The sequence below is a fragment of the Colobus angolensis genome, unplaced genomic scaffold, assembly GCF_000951035.1.
Source record: "Colobus angolensis palliatus isolate OR3802 unplaced genomic scaffold, Cang.pa_1.0 Scaffold160, whole genome shotgun sequence".
NCBI lineage: Eukaryota > Metazoa > Chordata > Mammalia > Primates > Cercopithecidae > Colobus > Colobus angolensis.
Window position 1 is genome coordinate 6675591 of NW_012114711.1, and position 18576 is coordinate 6694166.

Sequence of the window (18576 nt, forward strand, 5' to 3'; positions counted from 1 at the left end):
AAACTGTGTGGAATCTCTTACCTTTTTCTATAAAAAAACCATTCCCAAGTCTGCTACCATTTTCTGCAAACTAAAGCACATCTCTTTCCTGCCAAATAATTTCTTCCCTTTCAAGTACTAAAGTGTGAAGAGGGACACCTTATTTCATTGCAAAATGAACAGCAAGTAAACAGAGAAATGTGATTAAAATTCAATTGGGTGCAGGCAGGAATTAAGCCATCCCACGCCCATCAGTTTATAGCCTGCCCTAACGAGTGGAAAAGAAAAGAAAGTCACTGCAGCTCAGCTGGGAAATTGTCGGGGCATTTTACTAAATGAATCTCTTGTTATCCTTGGCTCTCTCTGCATCTTACACGTCCTCGATTACACAAACTGATGTACAATGTACTGTGACGCTCTAGGGCAGGGCTTGGGGGGCAGCACTTGTTGTTTGCTTGTTAGTGTGATTCCTTGTTGGGCTTCCTATACATTTCTGAGCTCAAAAGCTTAAAATGACTATTTCTGTTACCCTCTGAGCCTTGTGGAGCCAAATATCAAAGATGACCTGATTAACCCCGAAGCGCAAAATCTAGTCTTCTACCTATAGTTTCCATAGCAATTCCAAATCCTGAACAGCAGTATTATATTTCTAAAAATGTAGCTCAGTTGTAATGGATCCTGATGGTTCAACATGCATTTCTCCCCAACTGCCCAGTAAATTATATTTCATAGACTCATGGGAAGTAGTTGATAAATGGTCCAGGCCAAGCACTGCAAAGTCAGCAGACTTGGGTTTGAATTTATACAAGACCATTTCCAACTAGCTATGGAATTAACTTTAGGCTAATTTATTTAATCTCTAAGTTCCAGTTTCCTCATCTGTAAAATAGAATTAAAAGGGAGAGTGCTGACAGTGTTGCTGCAATGACTACATGTGACAATGTATATAAACTCTTAATACAAGGCTTGGCACATAGTAAATGCTCAATAAATGCTAATAAGAATTCTTGTAGAAATATATGTCTGAAAATCTGAAGTTACACAGAAGATAACTTGGGAAATTTAGTACTAGAAATCAGATCTTCTCATTCCCAGACCAGGGCCATTTTCTGTTGCTCTGTACAGATGGAAGTTGGGCATTAATTGGGCCTATATAGATCATTGGTTCCCAAAGCACAACTACGGATCTTAAAAAGAAAATTGTGTGTGAGTCTAGACTCACCAGAGCAGAATCTGTATTTTAAAAGTTTACTGAGTGATTCTCATGAAACCTGTCTGTTAACTATTGATGAGAAAGAGCAAGAGGGGCCTCCTAGGTGAGGAAGAACAGTGAGAGGAGGATATAGAGGTAGAAAGTATAACAGCATTTGGAGGAATTACAAGGAGAACTTGTGGCTTGGGGCAGAGGGTACCTGCCTAGAATCCTTCAAACGTATGACCAAATGGTCAGGCAGAGTCATGTAAGATAGCCAAAATCACCTAGGTGTCATTTTGATGTCAAAGAGAACTGCGTGGTCCTAAGACTATGAGAGAATGTATTATTCTATCTTGTGCATGGTTTATTGCATTAGATGGAAATATCAACCCAAGAAATGCTAGAGAAATGCTGAAACCCATGAGTGAGGTTATCAGTTTGGGTGAACTCCAAACTTCTTTGTTAAAGAAGCATCAGGTAGGGTATAAACTGAATCCAGGCATGTAGGCTATCTGTCCACACTCCCTTTTGATTTATGTAATGATTGATGGAGAAATTATAAAGAGTGTTTAGTGCATCCCAGCAGGGTCGTCCACAGAACTCAGTGAGTTGGCTGAGCTGGAATCTCTCAGCACTAGGCTACTTCCAGGAACTCCCCAAAGTCATGGGATAATATTAGAGTTTCCTCAGAGGGCAAATTTACTTCAACCCTGGAAAAATTTCTAGTTAAGTGTAGAAATGTTTATAAGAACCAACATTTTGAATTAAGGAGCCTGTACATTTGGTATTTTATATAATTTTATATTTTATAAAATTGTACTAAATACAATTTATATTATATAAAATTATAAGTGTAATATTTAAGAGAATTTGTCTTAAGTTAGCCTTATCATTTCACTGTAAAAAGTGGAATTGAGTAACTGATATAGAGTTGGGATTTCAAGTTGAAATCATACTACATTTTTACACAGCACTGGAACATTTAAGATAAAATTCACCATAATTATACATTTCATTTGTTGGTTGCATAAGAAAAGCTTAAGTGCACAGGAAACAGATGATTGAGGAGCTGTTTCGGCCTGGAGAGGCCACATCAGAGCTGGCACTTAGTTCAGGAGTGGGAGGTATGATGTTCAGCAATCCCAGGCTATACTTGGTTCAGGCCAAGGGGTCCCAGAAGGAGACAAGATTCTGACTGGGGCGCTTGTCAGGCAATGTCTATAATGGTATCAGGGTGACCCTGCCATAGTCATTTGCAGAGTGGCTGCCCAGGCCTGCACTAAACTGGAGTCTCGCCCAGATCATGGTGATAGGAAGGGAAAAGGTATTTCATGGTGCCAGAAAGAGCCACAGTACTGCTGGCTCAGCCACAGAGGGCTACTGGGCCCTGCCCAAGCTGAAAGAAAGTACCTCTACTAGCTGCCACAAATACGAATAAGGTGAGCACTGTCCAGGTAGCTGAGGGACATGGCCGCAGAGACAAGGTAGGGCAGAGAATCCCTTATCCATAAATCCTCTAGTCCAAGTAAAACCACCTGACTCCTCCAGACACCATTTAAGGGGAAAACAAGGGGAGAAAGAGAAGACTTAGAGGTTATACATCACCTAAAGAATTCGTTCTATGATTATGTTGCATTAGCTCATAGATTGAACCAAAAGTTTAAGTGGGAGCTCTTGAGGAAGGCAAATTAAAGACAAAACTAAAGAATATTTTCTCCGCAGGCATGGTGGCTAGTGCCTGTAATCACAGCATTTTGGGAGACCAAAGCAGGATGATCACTTGAAGCCAAAAGTTCAAGATTAGCCTGGTCAACATAGTGAAAGTCTGTCTCTACAAATAATAGAAAAACATAACCAGGCATGACAGCACATGCCTGTAATCCTAGCTACTGGGGAGGCCAAGGCGGTAGGATCCCTCGAGCTCAGGAGTTTAAGGTTGTAGTGTGTCATGATTGTGCCACTGCATCCAGCCTGGACAATAGAGCGAGATTCTGTCTCAAATATATATATTTGATATACATATGCGTATATATATGTGTGTGTGTATATACATACTTTTTTTCCATGCATCCCATTGCTAGTGTGAGTAAATTTGTGGTCCTGTTTCAAACTTGGTTAACTTCATATCACAGACTCACAGAAAGGAGACTTGGAAGCAAACTCAGCAGTTATCTATGCCAATGTCCTCATTTTAAATGACTTGGAGCAGTAGAATAGTACATTTCCTGGCTATTTGACTCTTTAATTGGGGACTCTATTGAGTTCTACACATGCGTGCGTGCACACACACACACACATACACACACACACAAATTAGTTCTATATAGGGTTCTTATGAGTATCAAAGAGAATATATTTCCAATACTTAGCTTAACACCTGACATAGAGTAATTGCTCAATAAATAGTAGTGGTTTTCACTGTCTAAGTTCACACAAACAGGAAGAAATAGAATGGGAACTGAAGGGAGGACACACAAGGTCCCCAGGAGAGCTATGGCAGAGTCTCAGTCCTGTGATTAACGCTTCATCTGCCTGAAATTCAGACAAGGCTGGTTGTGGTTAATACTGCCCATCTGCAAGGCTACAGTAAACCTCAAAGGTTTCCCAAGAATATTCGTTTGAGCTGATTAAAGCTTTTCTAACATGCAATTTGCATCTGGTAGAATCTTCCATGCTGTTTATGTTGGTTTCTTTTTTTTTTTTTTTTTTTTTTTTTGAGACAGAGTTTCGCTCTTGTTGCCCAGGCTGGAGTGCAATGGCGCGATCTCGGCTCACTGCAACCTCCGCCTCCCAGGTTCAAGCGATTCTCCTGCCTCAGCCTCCCGAGTAGCTGGGACTACAGGCGCCCGCCACTATGCCCGGCTAGCTTTTTGTATTTTTTTTAGTAGAGACGGGGTTTCACTGTGTTAGCCAGGATGGTCTCGATTTCCTGACCTCGTGATCCACCCGTCTCGGCCTCCCACAGTGCTGGGATTACAGGCTTGAGCCACCGCGCCCGGCCTATGTTGGTTTCTTATTATACCATTTACCTTAAACAGCTTTGTTCTTTTTAAAGAAAAACATGCCATTCTTTCCATGGTGGTCTAAGCAACATTTCAAATGAGCACTGCCCTGTGAATGTGATCCCAGTGGCTGTGTGACAAGGCAAAGCAGGGTGGGATCATAGAGAGAGTGGAAAGAGGTCTGGGCTGGGAGTCTAGGCCCTGCTATGTGTGACTTTCTGACACTCTGAGAACCTGAGTCTTGGGTCCTTTATTAATTTTTTTTAAAGGATAGGGTTTGGACATGATGATTGCTAAGTGCTTTCCACCACTGAAATTCTTGTCATCTGTTTGCCTCAGTGTCAGCCTGGTGGAAGTGTATGAATGAATGAGCATTGCAACTGTGCCTTTCTCATCCATTTTTCAGGCTACACTGACAGTTATTACAACTGAGGGCAGGTGGCTCACTGACACTGATACTAAACAGACCACATTAAATAAACAAGAAAATGAAATGAATAGCTAACCCTTGTGAGAACTTACTATGAACCAGGAAGAAGGCTTTCATTACCTGGTGCTATTTCATTTAATCTTCAGTACCAACCTGCCAGAGTAGGTACAACTACTATCTCTATTTTGCACATTAAAGAAGAAAAGATGAAGTCACACGTTTATACAGAGCTTCACAATTTGCAATTTATCACCACATTTATTCTAGCCAAGTCTCACACAAACCCACAAAGGAAAGTGAGTATTCTCACCAGTCTATACACAAAGAAATTCAGACCCAAAGCAAGGTAAGTGACTTACCCACAAAGCCACTATGCCCTACTGGGTGAGAGCTTTGCCATGGCTTTTCTCTGCTTTTCTGTGACATCTGTTGCCTCTTCAACAGGAATGTTTGCTTTTCCACTTTCCCTCCAATTTTTCTTCTGCAAAAATCTCATTTTTCCATTTATTTTCCTCTAATACATCTTGCCATACTTCACTGATGAGGGTATATTTTTACCTCTCTACACCAAACTCTCATCTGCCTATATCTGGACCCTACTGTTAAAATGAAGGAAGTGTGGCTCTTCTAATCAAAATCTGATCCTCTGCTCAGGCCCTGGATCTCAGCCCTTGGGCTTTCTCTAGCACTCCACTCCCTTGCTCATCTCCTTCTCTACTCCACCATCAATGCCTCCCTTTGTACTGGATTGTTCCCAAACAGGCTCTGATATCCCATGGTATCATGATATCTCATGATATAACATGGATATTTTCTCATACGTAGATCTTATTCTTTTTTTTGTTTTGTTTAGTTTATTTATTTTTATTATACTTTAAGTTCTAGGGTACATGTTCACAATGTGCAGGTTTGTTACATACGTATACACGCGCCATGTTGGTGTGCTGCACCCATTAACTTGTCATTTACATTAGGTATATCTCCTAATGCTATCCCTCCCCCCTCCCCCCTCCCCACAATAGGACCCGGTGTGTGATGCTCCCCTTCCTGTGTCCAAGTGATCTCATTGTTCAGTTCCCAACTATGAGTGAGAACATGCGGTATTTGGTTTTCTGTTGTTGCGATAGTTTGCTCAGAATGATGGTTTCCAGCTGCATCCATGTCCCTACAAAGGACATGAACTCATCCTTTTTTATAGCTGCATAGTATTCCATGGTGTACATGTACCACATTTTCTTAATCCAGTCTGACACTGATGGACATTTGGGTTGATTCCAAGTCTTTGCTATTGTGAATAGTGCTGCAATAAACATACATGTGCACGTGTCTTTATAGCAGCATGACTTATAATCCTTTGGGTATATCCCCAGTAATGGGATGGCTGGGTCAAATGGTATTTCTAGTTCTAGGTCCTTGAGGAATTGCCACACTGTTTTTCACAATGGTTGAACTAGTTTACAGTCCCACCAACAGTGTAAAAGTGTTCCTACTTCTCCACATCCTCTCCAGCACCTGTTGTTTCCTGATTTTTTAATGATTGCCATTCTAACTGGTGTGAGATGGTATCTCGTTGTGGTTTGGATTTGCATTTCTCTGATGGCGAGTGACGATGAGCATTTTTTCATGTGTCTGTTGGCTGTATGAATGTCTTCTTTTGAGAAGTGTCTGTTCATATCCTTTGCCTACTTTTTGATGGAGTTGTTTTTTTCTTGTAAATTTGATTGAGTTCTTTATAGGTTCTGGATATTAGCCCTTTGTCAGATGAGTAGATTGCAAAAATTTTCTCCCATTCTGTAGGTTACCTGTTCACTCTGATGGTAGTTTCTTTTGCTGTGCAGAAGCTCTTTAGTTTAATTAGATCCCATTTGTCAATTTTGTCTTTTGTTGCCATTGCTTTTGGTGTTTTAGACATGAAGTCCTTGCCCATGCCTATGTCCTGAATGGTATTGCCTAGGTTTTCTTCTAGGATTTTTATGGTTTTAGGTCTAATATTTAAGTCTCTAATCCATCTTGAGTTAATTTTCGTATAAGGAGTAAGGAAAAGATCCAGTTTCAGCTTTGTGAATGACTTTCTTCACAGAATTGGAGAAAACTGCTTTAAAGTTCATACGGAATCAAAAAGACCCCACATTGCCAAGACAATCCTAAGCCAAAAGAACAAAGCTGGAGGCATCACGCTACCTGACTTCAAACTATACTATAAGGCTGCAGTAACCAAAACAGCATGATACTGGTACCAAAACAGAGATATAGACCAATGGAACAGAACAGAGCCCTCAGAAATAATACCACACATCTACAACCATCTGATCTTTGACAAACTTGACAAAAACAAGAAATGGGGAAAGGATTCACTCTTTAATAAATGGTACTGGGAAAATTGGCTAGCCCTAAGTAGAAAGCTGAAACTGGATCCTTTCCTTACTCCTTATACAAAAATTAATTCAAGATAGATCTTATTCTTTTAAACAGTTATCTAGTATTCCATTGTATTCATCTATTTAACTAGTCTCTCATCAGTCGGATCAATTAGGTTGTTTGCAGATTTATGCTAGTCTGACATATGAATCTTTATGTACTTTGTAACTATATCTGTAAAATAAATTATTATAAATAGGAGTGTTTGATGAAAGGGTATATAAATTTTAAATTATTATCAAACTGGATCTCAAAAAATTTATGGTTATCAAGAACTCAAAAACACCAATTTCCTCATACTGTAGTCTGACAAATATAGACCAGTTTTTTTTTTTAAAAAGATAAACCTATAAGGACTGCCACAGAAAACTATGATTTTACTTCTGCAACTAAAAAGTTTATACATGAATATGTGTACATGTATCTGTAACTATAAAACAAACACACACAGGCACCTTCTAATCCTCAGGTCTGAACTTAAATATCACCACTTTGGAAAGGCCCTTTCTGTCTACCCTATTTAAGATAACTCCCACTCTACCCCCAATAATTGTTTTATTTGTTTTTAAAGATTTATTTATTTTTATTATTTTACTTGGTTTTTGGGAAACAGGTGCTGTTTGGTTACATGAATAAGTTCTTTAGTGATGATTTCTGAGATTTTGCTGCACCCATCACCCGAGAAGTGTACACTGTACTCAATGTGTAGTCTTTTATTTCTCACCCCACTTCCATTCTTTCCCCGAGTCCCCAAAGTCCATTGTAGTATTCTCATGCCTTTGTATCCTCATCGCTTAGCTTCCACTTATTAGTGAGAACATACGATATTTGGTTTTGCATCCCTCAGTTACTTCATTTAGAATAATGGTTTCCAATTCCATCCAGGTTGCTGTGAATGCCATTATTTCATTCATTTTTATGGCTAAGTAGTATTCCATTATATATATATGAAACAAATTCTTTATCCACTCACTGATTTATGGGCATTTGGGCTGGTTCCATATTTTTGCAAGTGTGAATTGTGCTGCTATAAACATGCATATGCAAGTATTTTCTTCATATAATGACTTCTTTCCTCTGAGTAAATACCCAGTAGTGGAACTGCTATATCAAATGGTAGTACAACTTTTAGTTCTTTAAGGAAACTCCACAGTTTTTCATAGTGGTTGTACTAGTTTACGTTCCAATCAACAGTGTAAAAATCTTCCCTTTTCACCACATCTATGCCAACACCTATTTTTTAAAATTTTATTTTATGATTATGGCCATTCTTGCAAAAGTAAGGTGGTATCACTTTGTGGTTTTGATTTGCATTTTTCTGATCTTTAGTGATGTTGAGCATTTCTTCATATATTTGTTGGCCATTTATAAATCTTTTGAGAATTATCAATTCATATCATTTGCCCACGTTTTGATGAGATTGTGTTTTTTCTTGCTGATTTGAGTTCCTTGTAGATTCTGGATATTAGTCCTTTGTCAGATGTATAGATTGTGAAGATTTTCTCCTATTCTGTGGGTTGTCTGTTTACTCTGCTGATTGTTTCTTTTGCTGTACAGAAGCTTTTTAGTTTAATTAAGTCCCATCTGTTTATCTTTGTTTTTGTTGCATTTGCTTTTGGGTTCTTGGTCATGAAGTCTTTGCCCAAGCCAATGTCTAGAAGGGTTTTTCTGATGTTATCTTCTAGGATTTTTACTATTTCAGGTCTTCAATTTAAGTCTTTGATCCATCTTGAGTTGATTTTTGCATAAAGTGAGAGATGAGGATCCAGTTTCATTCTTCTACATGTGGCTTGCCAATTATCCCAGCACCATTCATTGAATAGGGTGTCCTTTCCTTACTTTACGTTTTTTGTTTGCTTTGTCGAAGATCAGTTGGCTGTAAGTATTTGGCCTTATTTCTTGGTTCTCTATTCTGTTCTATTGGTCTATGTGCCTATTTTCATACCAGTACCATGCTGTTTAGGTAACTATGGCCTTATAGTATAGTTTGAAGTCAGGTGTTGTGATATCACCAAATTTGTTCTTTTTGCTTAGTCTTGCTTTGGCTATGCAGGCTCTTTTTTGGTTCCATATGAATTTTCAAATTGTTTTTAGTAGTTCTGTGTAAAATGATGGTGGTATTTTGATGGGAATTGCATTGAATTTGCAGATTACTTTTGGCAAGAATGGTCATTTTCACAATATTGATTCTACCCATCCATGAGCAAGGAATGTGTTTCCATCTGTTAGTGTTATCTATGATTTCTTTCAGCAGTGTTTTGTAGTTTTCCTTGTAGAGGTCTTTTACTTCCTTGGTCAGGTATATTCCTAAGTGTTTTATTTTTTTGCAGCTATTGTAAAAGGGGTTGAATTCTTTATCTGATTCTCAGCTTGGTTGCTGTTGGTATATAGCAGACCTACTGACTTGTGTACATTAATTTACAATAATTTTATGTCTCGAAACTTTGCTGAATTCATTTATCAGTAAACAGCTTCCTTGAATCCATGTCTTCCTCCAGCTACTATCCCACTGCCCTATATCTTTCATAATCAAACATAATTAAAAAGTTATCTGCACACATGTTCTCTACTTTCTCATTTTTACAATTTTTTTTAATCAACTCCAATCTGGGCTCTTCCCTAATTTCTAAAGAATTATCCTGGCCAAGGGCATCAGGACCTTCCTATCTAGGGGATGCTTTCCACTCTCCACCCTACTCAGTCCCTCAGCAGCAGCTGAACCAGCACAACACTGCTTATTTCCACATACCTCCTTTCTTGGCAACTGTAATCCCATACTCTTACAGTCTCCGTCCTGGCCCACTGGCTGCAACTTTTCTTTTCTTTTTTTCTTTCTTTTTTTTTAAAATTATACTTTAAGTTCTAGGGTACATGTGCAAAATGTAGTTTGTTACATACGTATACATGTGCCATGTTGGTGTGCTGCACCCATTAACTCATTATTTACATTAAGTATATCTCCTAATGCTATCCCTCCCCACTCCCCCCCAACCCCATGACAGGCCCTGGTGTGTGATGTTCCCCTCTTCTTAGTGCTGTTCCTCCTCTCTAAGACCTCTAAGTGTTAGAGTTTCTCAGGGTTCAGCTCAGATTTTTCTTTTGATACTTTTTAAGATAATTCAATCCTTTTCCATGGCTTTAAATATGTCTGCATTCTGGCAATTCTCACATTTGTATCTACAATCCCAGATCTCTTTTCTGAGCCTCAGATATTCATCTCCAACTACTAAGATTAGATCTCTGTCATCACAAAATAAATCTCGGACTGAACTCTTGATTTGCAACCTATACCTATTCTCCCTACTCCCTTGCCTCATTTATTTTAAGCATTTTTTAAAAATGTCATCATCATTGCCCACCCAATTGCTCATCCCAGAAACTCATGGCCAGTCTTATTAGCAGTCCTCCAAAATGAATTTCCAGCCCTTCTTCACTGCCTCGTCCAGCCCAGTGATATTTCAAATACTGGTGGTGTGTCTTTAAGTAAAAATAATTTTTTTTGAGGGAGGGACCCATTTCTGAAATATAGAAATTATGGGTAGGTGACACACTCATGCATTTCAACATGTAGTTTATAGACCAGCAGGATTAGCACAGCCGGGGAGACTGCTAAAATGCAGATTCAGATTCACAGGCCTCATACCAGATCTACTTGTGGATTCTGGTGCTCAGGAATCTGTTTGATACCTATAGGTGATTCTGCTTGAGAACTAGTGGGCTACACTGTGCCATATGTTCTGTGTATCACTGATGAGAGATGTAAGCCTTCTGCCCAGCATCACCCCAAAAGTTGTCAGTATGACAAGGAGTACCCGGAGTGAATGTCTCAAAAAGATCTTAGCTTATAACCACACCCTGTTTGTATTCCCCTTTAGAAGGCAGATGAGCAAACTGCAACACTGGATTGGGAATCAGAACATTAAAGAGAATTATACTATATTCTAATGAATACATAATTCATGCAATGGTAAAAACAAACTGTGCAAAATACCTACAAGTGATTTTCTAGTTATTCCAAGGCTACCACTGTCTTTCCCTAGAGACAACCAGTTTTACATTTCTTGCTTATTCCCTCCAGAAATTTTCTGATATACACAATCAAATATATGTGTTTGTGTGTGTGTATCTATCTATCTAGCTATAATCTATCTACCTACGTACCTATTTTATCATCTCCCCTATTTTAAGAAATTATAAATTGAAGTGCATATACTCTTTTGTGACTTTTCTGAAAATTGTTGCTCGTGACACATTTGGAGATTCCTTGTTCTTTCTAATGTTTATTTGATTAAGTAGAACGATCTTATTTTGCCTACTACCAGCCATATAGGCTGCTCCCCAGGTTTTTTGATTATAAAGAATCCTGCCAAAAAAATTTGCTTACCCATGCACACATGTGTGAATATATCTGTGAGATAATCACGTGCAAACAGCACCTGCCACCCTGCTTGTCTCAGTCCCCCGACCGACAGTTTCCAGAGACTCTTCTAACTCTACTGATATCAGATCTCTTTGTGGATCATCCTGTTTCCAGCAATGTTGGAACATGTAAACTTTTGTTGATAAAGAAGAGATCTCACTAAATGCATGTCAGCTTTCTGCCTGCAGTGTGTCATGAGGTGCCATACAATACAGATCAGGAGAGAAAGAGGTGTGTAAGAAGCTTGGGAAGGGTGAAGTGATTAGTGCGAAATCTCTCCAACAATGGATAATGAGTGTTTACATCCCTTCTTTCTCCACTTTACAATTGCTACTTTCTTTTATGAGATCCTGTGGGAAAAGCATGCATTAATTTTCTTCTTCTCCCCTGTATTGTTTAAACTCAAGGTGTTTCTGAGAGTTCTGCATTTTCTCAGGGCTGCTTATAACACACATGAAGTATAGCCAGGTGGCTTCTGTTTGCAAGAGGTCTATCTTTAAGTAACTTTTGTGCTTTTTGCCTTGAAGTGACCTCACAGCATTCAGCAGGATATACACATACACTGTCACACTCACACATCACCACTATGATTGTGAGAAAATTCCACTGCAAGAGGGTTATGGACAAATTTTTCTTAGCTTCTAGGAAGATGGAAGACTCCTTGACAAGGATTATATTTTCATTGTAGTGGGCTGTCAGCATGGCCATTTATCATAGCCTGAATTAATAAGGGAAGGACCGAAGAAAAACGGCTTGCTGCCAAACAGCTTGGGGATGTTCGGGACTGCATAGATCAATCAGCTGGGCACACTAGCTATTGTCTGCTCATCAATTCATTTTCATTGAGTTTCAGGACAGAAAACACCAGGCCTTTTTCTGAGGCATGATCCTAAAGTGCCTGCCTAAACTTGCTTTCCATTCCAACCCTTAAATCCCACAGGACACTCATGAAGGTGGCATACTGCATTTAGATGAAGATACTGCTTAAAAATCAACTTGTGGCAGATCTCTGCACTTTCCCACTTCCCAAATGCACAACAGTCTTAAGGATCTTTCAAAACTAATAGGCAAAAGAGATTAACCTCAAACACATCTCAGATGCAAAGAGAGACCTTTGTGCACTTCTGAACAGCATAATAAATTAAACAACCAAATGCTTTCAAAGGAACTGGGAGACACAGAAGCCACAGAGGGAAACAACAACATTCATTTCCATTTAGCTGTTGTAGTGGACATTTGTTTTCTTTTATCCAGAATTCATTCCCTTTCTATCAAAAACAGCTTTCTGATTTTTCTCAACAAAGCATGTCCTCTACCACCTTAAAATCCTGCACTTCTGGTTGGGAACCACGTCCCTTTTCAGGGTTGGAACCTCTACTTAAATGTGCTGCATCACAGCGTCTCATTCCCCAGATCGCGATGGGGAATTCTGCTGAACCATGAATTCACCATGAACTAATGATCCAGCAGAGCCAGTGAAATATAACAAGAGTTTCCGGGATGCTTGGACATTTTGTGGTGGCCTCAAAATGGGGAGGATATAAATATGTAGCCTCCAAGGGCTACCACAGATAGCTTGAGAATGAAGTCAGCATGGCAGGAGACTGCAATGACAGATAGACTGAAATGAGCCCTGATGGGATCTTTAGAGCCCCTGGAAGAAGCCCACCTGAAGCCAGTGTCCCTCTGGATTAAGAGAACTAACAGAATCTTTTTCACTTAAAAAAAAATGTATTTTTGCCAACATGCTTTTTCAAAAATATCAGTTTTAATTGGGTTTCTTTTATAATAAAAGTAATTTCACTAATATAGAACAAAATCCATTAATTGCATTTATTGAATCTGGAACCCTAAATCCCAAAGCTACAAAATGGTCCCCAAATTTCTCCTTTTGGACAGAACCAAATAGTTTTTTAACCTGGATAGCAGAAAACAAAAATATCATCTGACTGAACTCCTTCTAGTAATACTGGCACTTGCTATGAGAATTCAGGAATAGGGCCTTTACTTCTGACAGTTGTTGGACCAAATGTTTTGACGAGGATAATCATTAAAGCTGAAAAAAAAGAAAAATAAAATAAGGATATTAGAATGATAATAAAGGGAAGAATTACTGGACCAAGACCTAGGAGAAGACAGTACTCAAAGATGTAGGGTCTACAGTTTGCCATTCTGGAAGAGAAAGCTATGTGACTGAGCATTACTTCTGAAAGTTATAGAGAGGGATGAACGTCCTGGGCTTGCTCAAGGAAAAGGTTATCATAAACTCCCTGCAATTTGCGTTGAGGCCCTGCATGGCTGTATGCTAATAGGAAAAGCAAATTGGAAGTAATACATTTCTCATATAGACTGATTTGAGCTAGGAGGTATCTGGATAACCCAGAAAAATAATCAAAGATAAGAAGACGCACGAGCAAATAAGACGGCATGAAAGAGAATCATCAGCGAGAGAAAAAGAAAAAGGAAAACATAAGGCAATCCATGGTCTTCAGATACTGGAGCTAGACTTTAAAACAATTATTCTTGCGATTTAAAGGAACTAAAATATATGACTGAGATAATATTAAAAAAAGAGAAATTATATAACGAAAAGTTACTGAAATGAATAACTCAGTGGAAAGATTTCATAGATTAGACTTCAATGAAGAGAGAATTAGGTGAAATAAAAAGCAAGTCAGAAGGAAATATTATGAAGCAATTGGGAGAAAAAAAGGTACAAAATACAGAAGAGAGGTTAAGAGACAGAAGATTCAGTTCAAAAGTCTGATACGTACTTAACTATAGCTTCAAAAATGAGACATAAAAAGGGGGTAGAAGGCAACAATTTGATAATATCTAGCTAAGAATATCCTCAAACTTATGAAACACATCAATTTACAGATAGAAACCTCAAGAAGAAAACATTAAAAGAAATATACTGAGCCGTTATAAATAATGAGAAAAGAAAAGAACTTAAAAGCACCCAGAAAATATAGGGCAGATTACGTTCAGAAGAATGACAGTTGTATTAATAACTGATTTATCAACAGAAAAACATAGGAAGCTAAAATACAAATATCTGCCAAATGCTGAGGAAAAAAACCCTGTAATTTTATACTCAGTAAAAACAGACTTCAGAATGAAAGACAGTTTCAGGTGAATAAAAACTGAGATAATTTATTATCAGCAGACCGTCAATAAAGTAAATACACAAGAGTCTTTCTGACAGGATATCCTTGCATGAAGATGAGAGACACAGAATGAAATCTAAGAAAACTGATAAGACATTAACAAATCCAAATAAATATAAGCTGTTTAAACATTTTATTGTGTGATTTAAAGTAAACAAACAATAAAAACATATGACAATAAAAGTACATAAGTTAGGAAAGGATAAAGATGTAAAAGTACTTCAAGGCACTTAGATTATTTAGGAAGACAGTAAAAGCAGAAAACTATAAAACATTACTAATGGAAATTAATGAAACCCACACTTCCTTGCCCCTTACCAATGGAGAGAAAGATATACAAGGTTCACAGATTCAAATACTCAATTCTGTAAAGACACCAGTTATTCTCAAATCGATCTCTAAATTCTATATAACCTCAACAAGAATCTCAAATGTTTTATTGTAAACTTGACAAGCTTATTCTAAAATGCATATGAAAATTCAAAAGACCAGGAGTAACTAACATAATCTTAAAGAAAACCAAGACTTCTTATAAGATGATAGTAAACTAAACGGGTGGGGACAGATGTGAAGATAGATGTATAGACTAACGGAAGAGAAGAGCAAGCTCAGAAACATACCAATGCATATAAAGACACTTGATTTGTGATAAAGGTAGCCCTTTGGAGTAATGAGGAAAGATGATCTTTTCTTTTCTTTTTTTTTTTTTTGAGGCAGAGTCTCACTCTGTCGCCCGGACTGGAGTGCAGTGGCCGGATCTCAGCTCACTGCAAGCTCCGCCTCCTGGGTTCACGCCATTCTCCTGCCTCAGCCTCCCGAGTAGCTGGGACTACAGGCGCCCGCCACCTCACCCGGCTAGTTTTTTTGTATTTTTAGTAGAGACGGGGTTTCACCGTGTTAGCCAGGATGGTCTCGATCTCCTGACCTCGTGATCCGCCCGCCTCGGCCTCCCAAAGTGCTGGGATTACAGGCTTGAGCCACCGCGCCCGGCGAGATGATCTTTTCAATTGGTAGTGCTAAGAAAACTGGATACAATGTGGGGGAAAAAAAAAAACCTCTTGACCTCTAGCCCATATCGTACACAAAAAACAATTATAATGGATTGTTGTTACAAATATGAAAGGTAAAACAACGTTTCAGAAGATAATTTAGGTGACTATCTTCATGAATTCAGAAAAGGCGACAATTTTTTAAATAAGAACACAAAAGCACTAACTGAAAAGGAAAACGTTGATAAATTTCCGGTAAAAGGGAAATGTTGGTAAGCCATTTAACGGTATTAAAATTAAGAGATTATATTCCTCAAAAGACACCATTTTTGAAAGTTAAAAAAAAAAAAGCAAGCCACAGAGTGGTTCAAAAAAAGAAATCTCATAAACATGATCAAAAGAAGTCAGACCAAAACATTGTATACTATATGTATACTATATTACTCCATTTATGTAAAGTTAAAATTAAGTAAACCTAAGCTACAGTGTTTAGTGATTGCAAACTTGCATGGTGAAGCCACTAAGATAATTGCTGTAAAAGCCAGGATAGTGAGTATCTTTGGGGAGAGTAAGAGTGGGAAAACAAATAGCTTCTAGGGGGTGGCAATGTATTTCTTTAGGTGATGAGTGTTTCCTTTACAATAATTCATTAAGTTATATATATATATATATAGCCAAAGGTACATACCAGGTAGCACCTCAAGGAGAGGTCTCTGGAGTCAGATGACTGGATTTAAATTCCAGCTCTCTCCCAAGGGATGTGTGGCCATGGGTGAATAATGTAACTTCTTTAAGTCTCATTTCTTCATAAGAAAAATGGGTTTTATAAAGTTGAGAGGATGAAATGAGACAAGGCATGCAAGGCACCTCACATTTTGTAGACAAATAAGTAATATAAAATTGCACTTACCTTGTACATCAGATAAGGGCAATTTTATTTTAGTTATTTGTCTACAAAAATGTTCCTGATGCAAGGCAAAATCCTACCTGGGCAGAACTGACTTTATGTCATACCTCCTCCTTCCTGCACTTGCCTCTTTAATGCTGCTGTCTGAAGTGGGTAATAATAGGAGTGGAGACAGTCACAATAATACCATCTGAGAGTTCTAGAGTGCTTTACAGTTTACAAATAGCTTTCTTTTCTATTTTCCCATGAAATCTTCAGAACAGCATGAGAAGTCAGGTTTATTTTCCCCGTAGACACAAATTGCAGAAAGGAGAGATTTAGGGAGTTTAAGTGATATGCCAGAGGTCCCAGTAGTTAGTGAGTGGCAGAATGAGGGTCTGAAAAACGCAGGTCTTCTGCTTTTGAATCCGAGACTCCCTGAATTATGATGTGGTCTGGGAGATTGTAATATGACTGGATGCTTGGTAGTACCCATGGGGAATGCACAAATTGATTTCCATAGGTCCCTAATACTCTTCTCAACTAGTTATAGTCTTCACTGTTCAGTTTGCAATGATTATGTTTTCTATCACGGTATAAATCAAGAAGTGAAAGAGATGCCTTTTTTCCTCACTCAATGGAGAAGAGTCAATCTATGACCATTTGTTCAGTGTTCAGGAGCAAAATTGTTTCATTTAATCTACTCCATGGTAAGAATAAATTCATTTCCTTCTGCTCATGGATCTCTTTTTATCATTTTCTTCATATGCTCTTTTATTGACTTCCTCAGGACCCCACACTCCCATGTCATTAAGCTACAGTAATGGTACTGAATGGCAGTGACAACTCTGGGACATGGAAGCACATCTGTGCTGATTTTCTAAGTCTCTAAGAGTTTGTTGCTTAGTTCAGTTTTAACAAGCAATCCAGACCTTTTACTGTTTACCATCAAGGCTGACCCTGGTACGGGGCATTTGAGTTCACCATATGGAATGCCCTTCTTTCACAGCAAGTTGTTTAGAAACACCAAAAAATCCATGAGGTCATTCTTTTTCATGTCCATCTTAGCACTTGTACTTTTAGCCTTAAGTATTATATCATTGGTAAGGAAATCCACTTTAAAAAAAAGTGTGACAAATTCAGCTAAAAAAAAAAACTCAGCTCTAGAAGAGAAAATGAATGTTACAGTTTTGTTTCCATTCCTGATACAGCATTTCAGAGCTAGTCCTTAGAAAATTGGAAAAGAGGACAGATTTTGCTTTGGTTCTTCAGTTGGTCTTCTTTCTGCTGTTTCCTTCTGGGAAGAATTATTCAGTACTCTCTATAGGGAAAGAAAGTGACAACTAGAAGTCTGGAGATTAAATTATTAAGTATTTATTGAGTTCTTAATGTTTGCCAGGCATTGCGCTGGAGGGCGAAGATAAACGGTAAACAAAATAGACAAGGTCCCTGCCCTCATGGAGGTTACAGCCTAGTGAGTTATCAATTGTAAGCACAGGCAAGTCACTTAATCACTGTAAACATCAGTTTCCTCGCCTCTTAAGTGGAGATCTTAAACCCTCCTCTATCTAACAGGGTTACAAGATAAGAAATAGGAGGGATATTTAGGAGGACTAGGATATATGGCTATGTTGTGAAAATTCTGGTTCATTAAACTGTCAAGTGTTATTGATGCTATTCTTCATGAGATATTCATATTTATACCCCTTATTATTAAAATGTGTTTCTCAGTACAATATAAAGACTGAGGCTTCTTTGCTAACTTTTAAAAGCAAAAAGCTTTCAAAACTCTCCTGAAGTGTCATTTAAATTTAAAAGAAGCTTAGAAACTAATGTTTAACTCAAGATAATAACATTTATCTTCTCAAATTGAAGTAAGTATAATCCTTAGGGTATATAGTAGTATACCTGGGGGTATAATATACAGAGATAAAGCCTTATTTGATGGTAAATAATTGAAGTCATTGTGTTTTTTTAAAGGAAAACAATGAGAGGGCGGAGCAAGATGGCCGAATAGGAACAGCTCCAGTCTCCAACTCCCAGCGCCAGCGACACAGAAGACTGGTGATTTCTGCATTTTCAACTGA

General features: G+C 38.2%; 1 long non-coding RNA gene across 1 annotated transcript in view; it reads right to left on the minus strand.

Moving 5' to 3' along the window:
• The window catches only part of LOC105508375, a 78705-nt gene that overhangs the window by 50387 nt on the left and 9742 nt on the right, over positions 1–18576 (minus strand). The gene's annotated exons all lie outside the window — the stretch shown is intronic.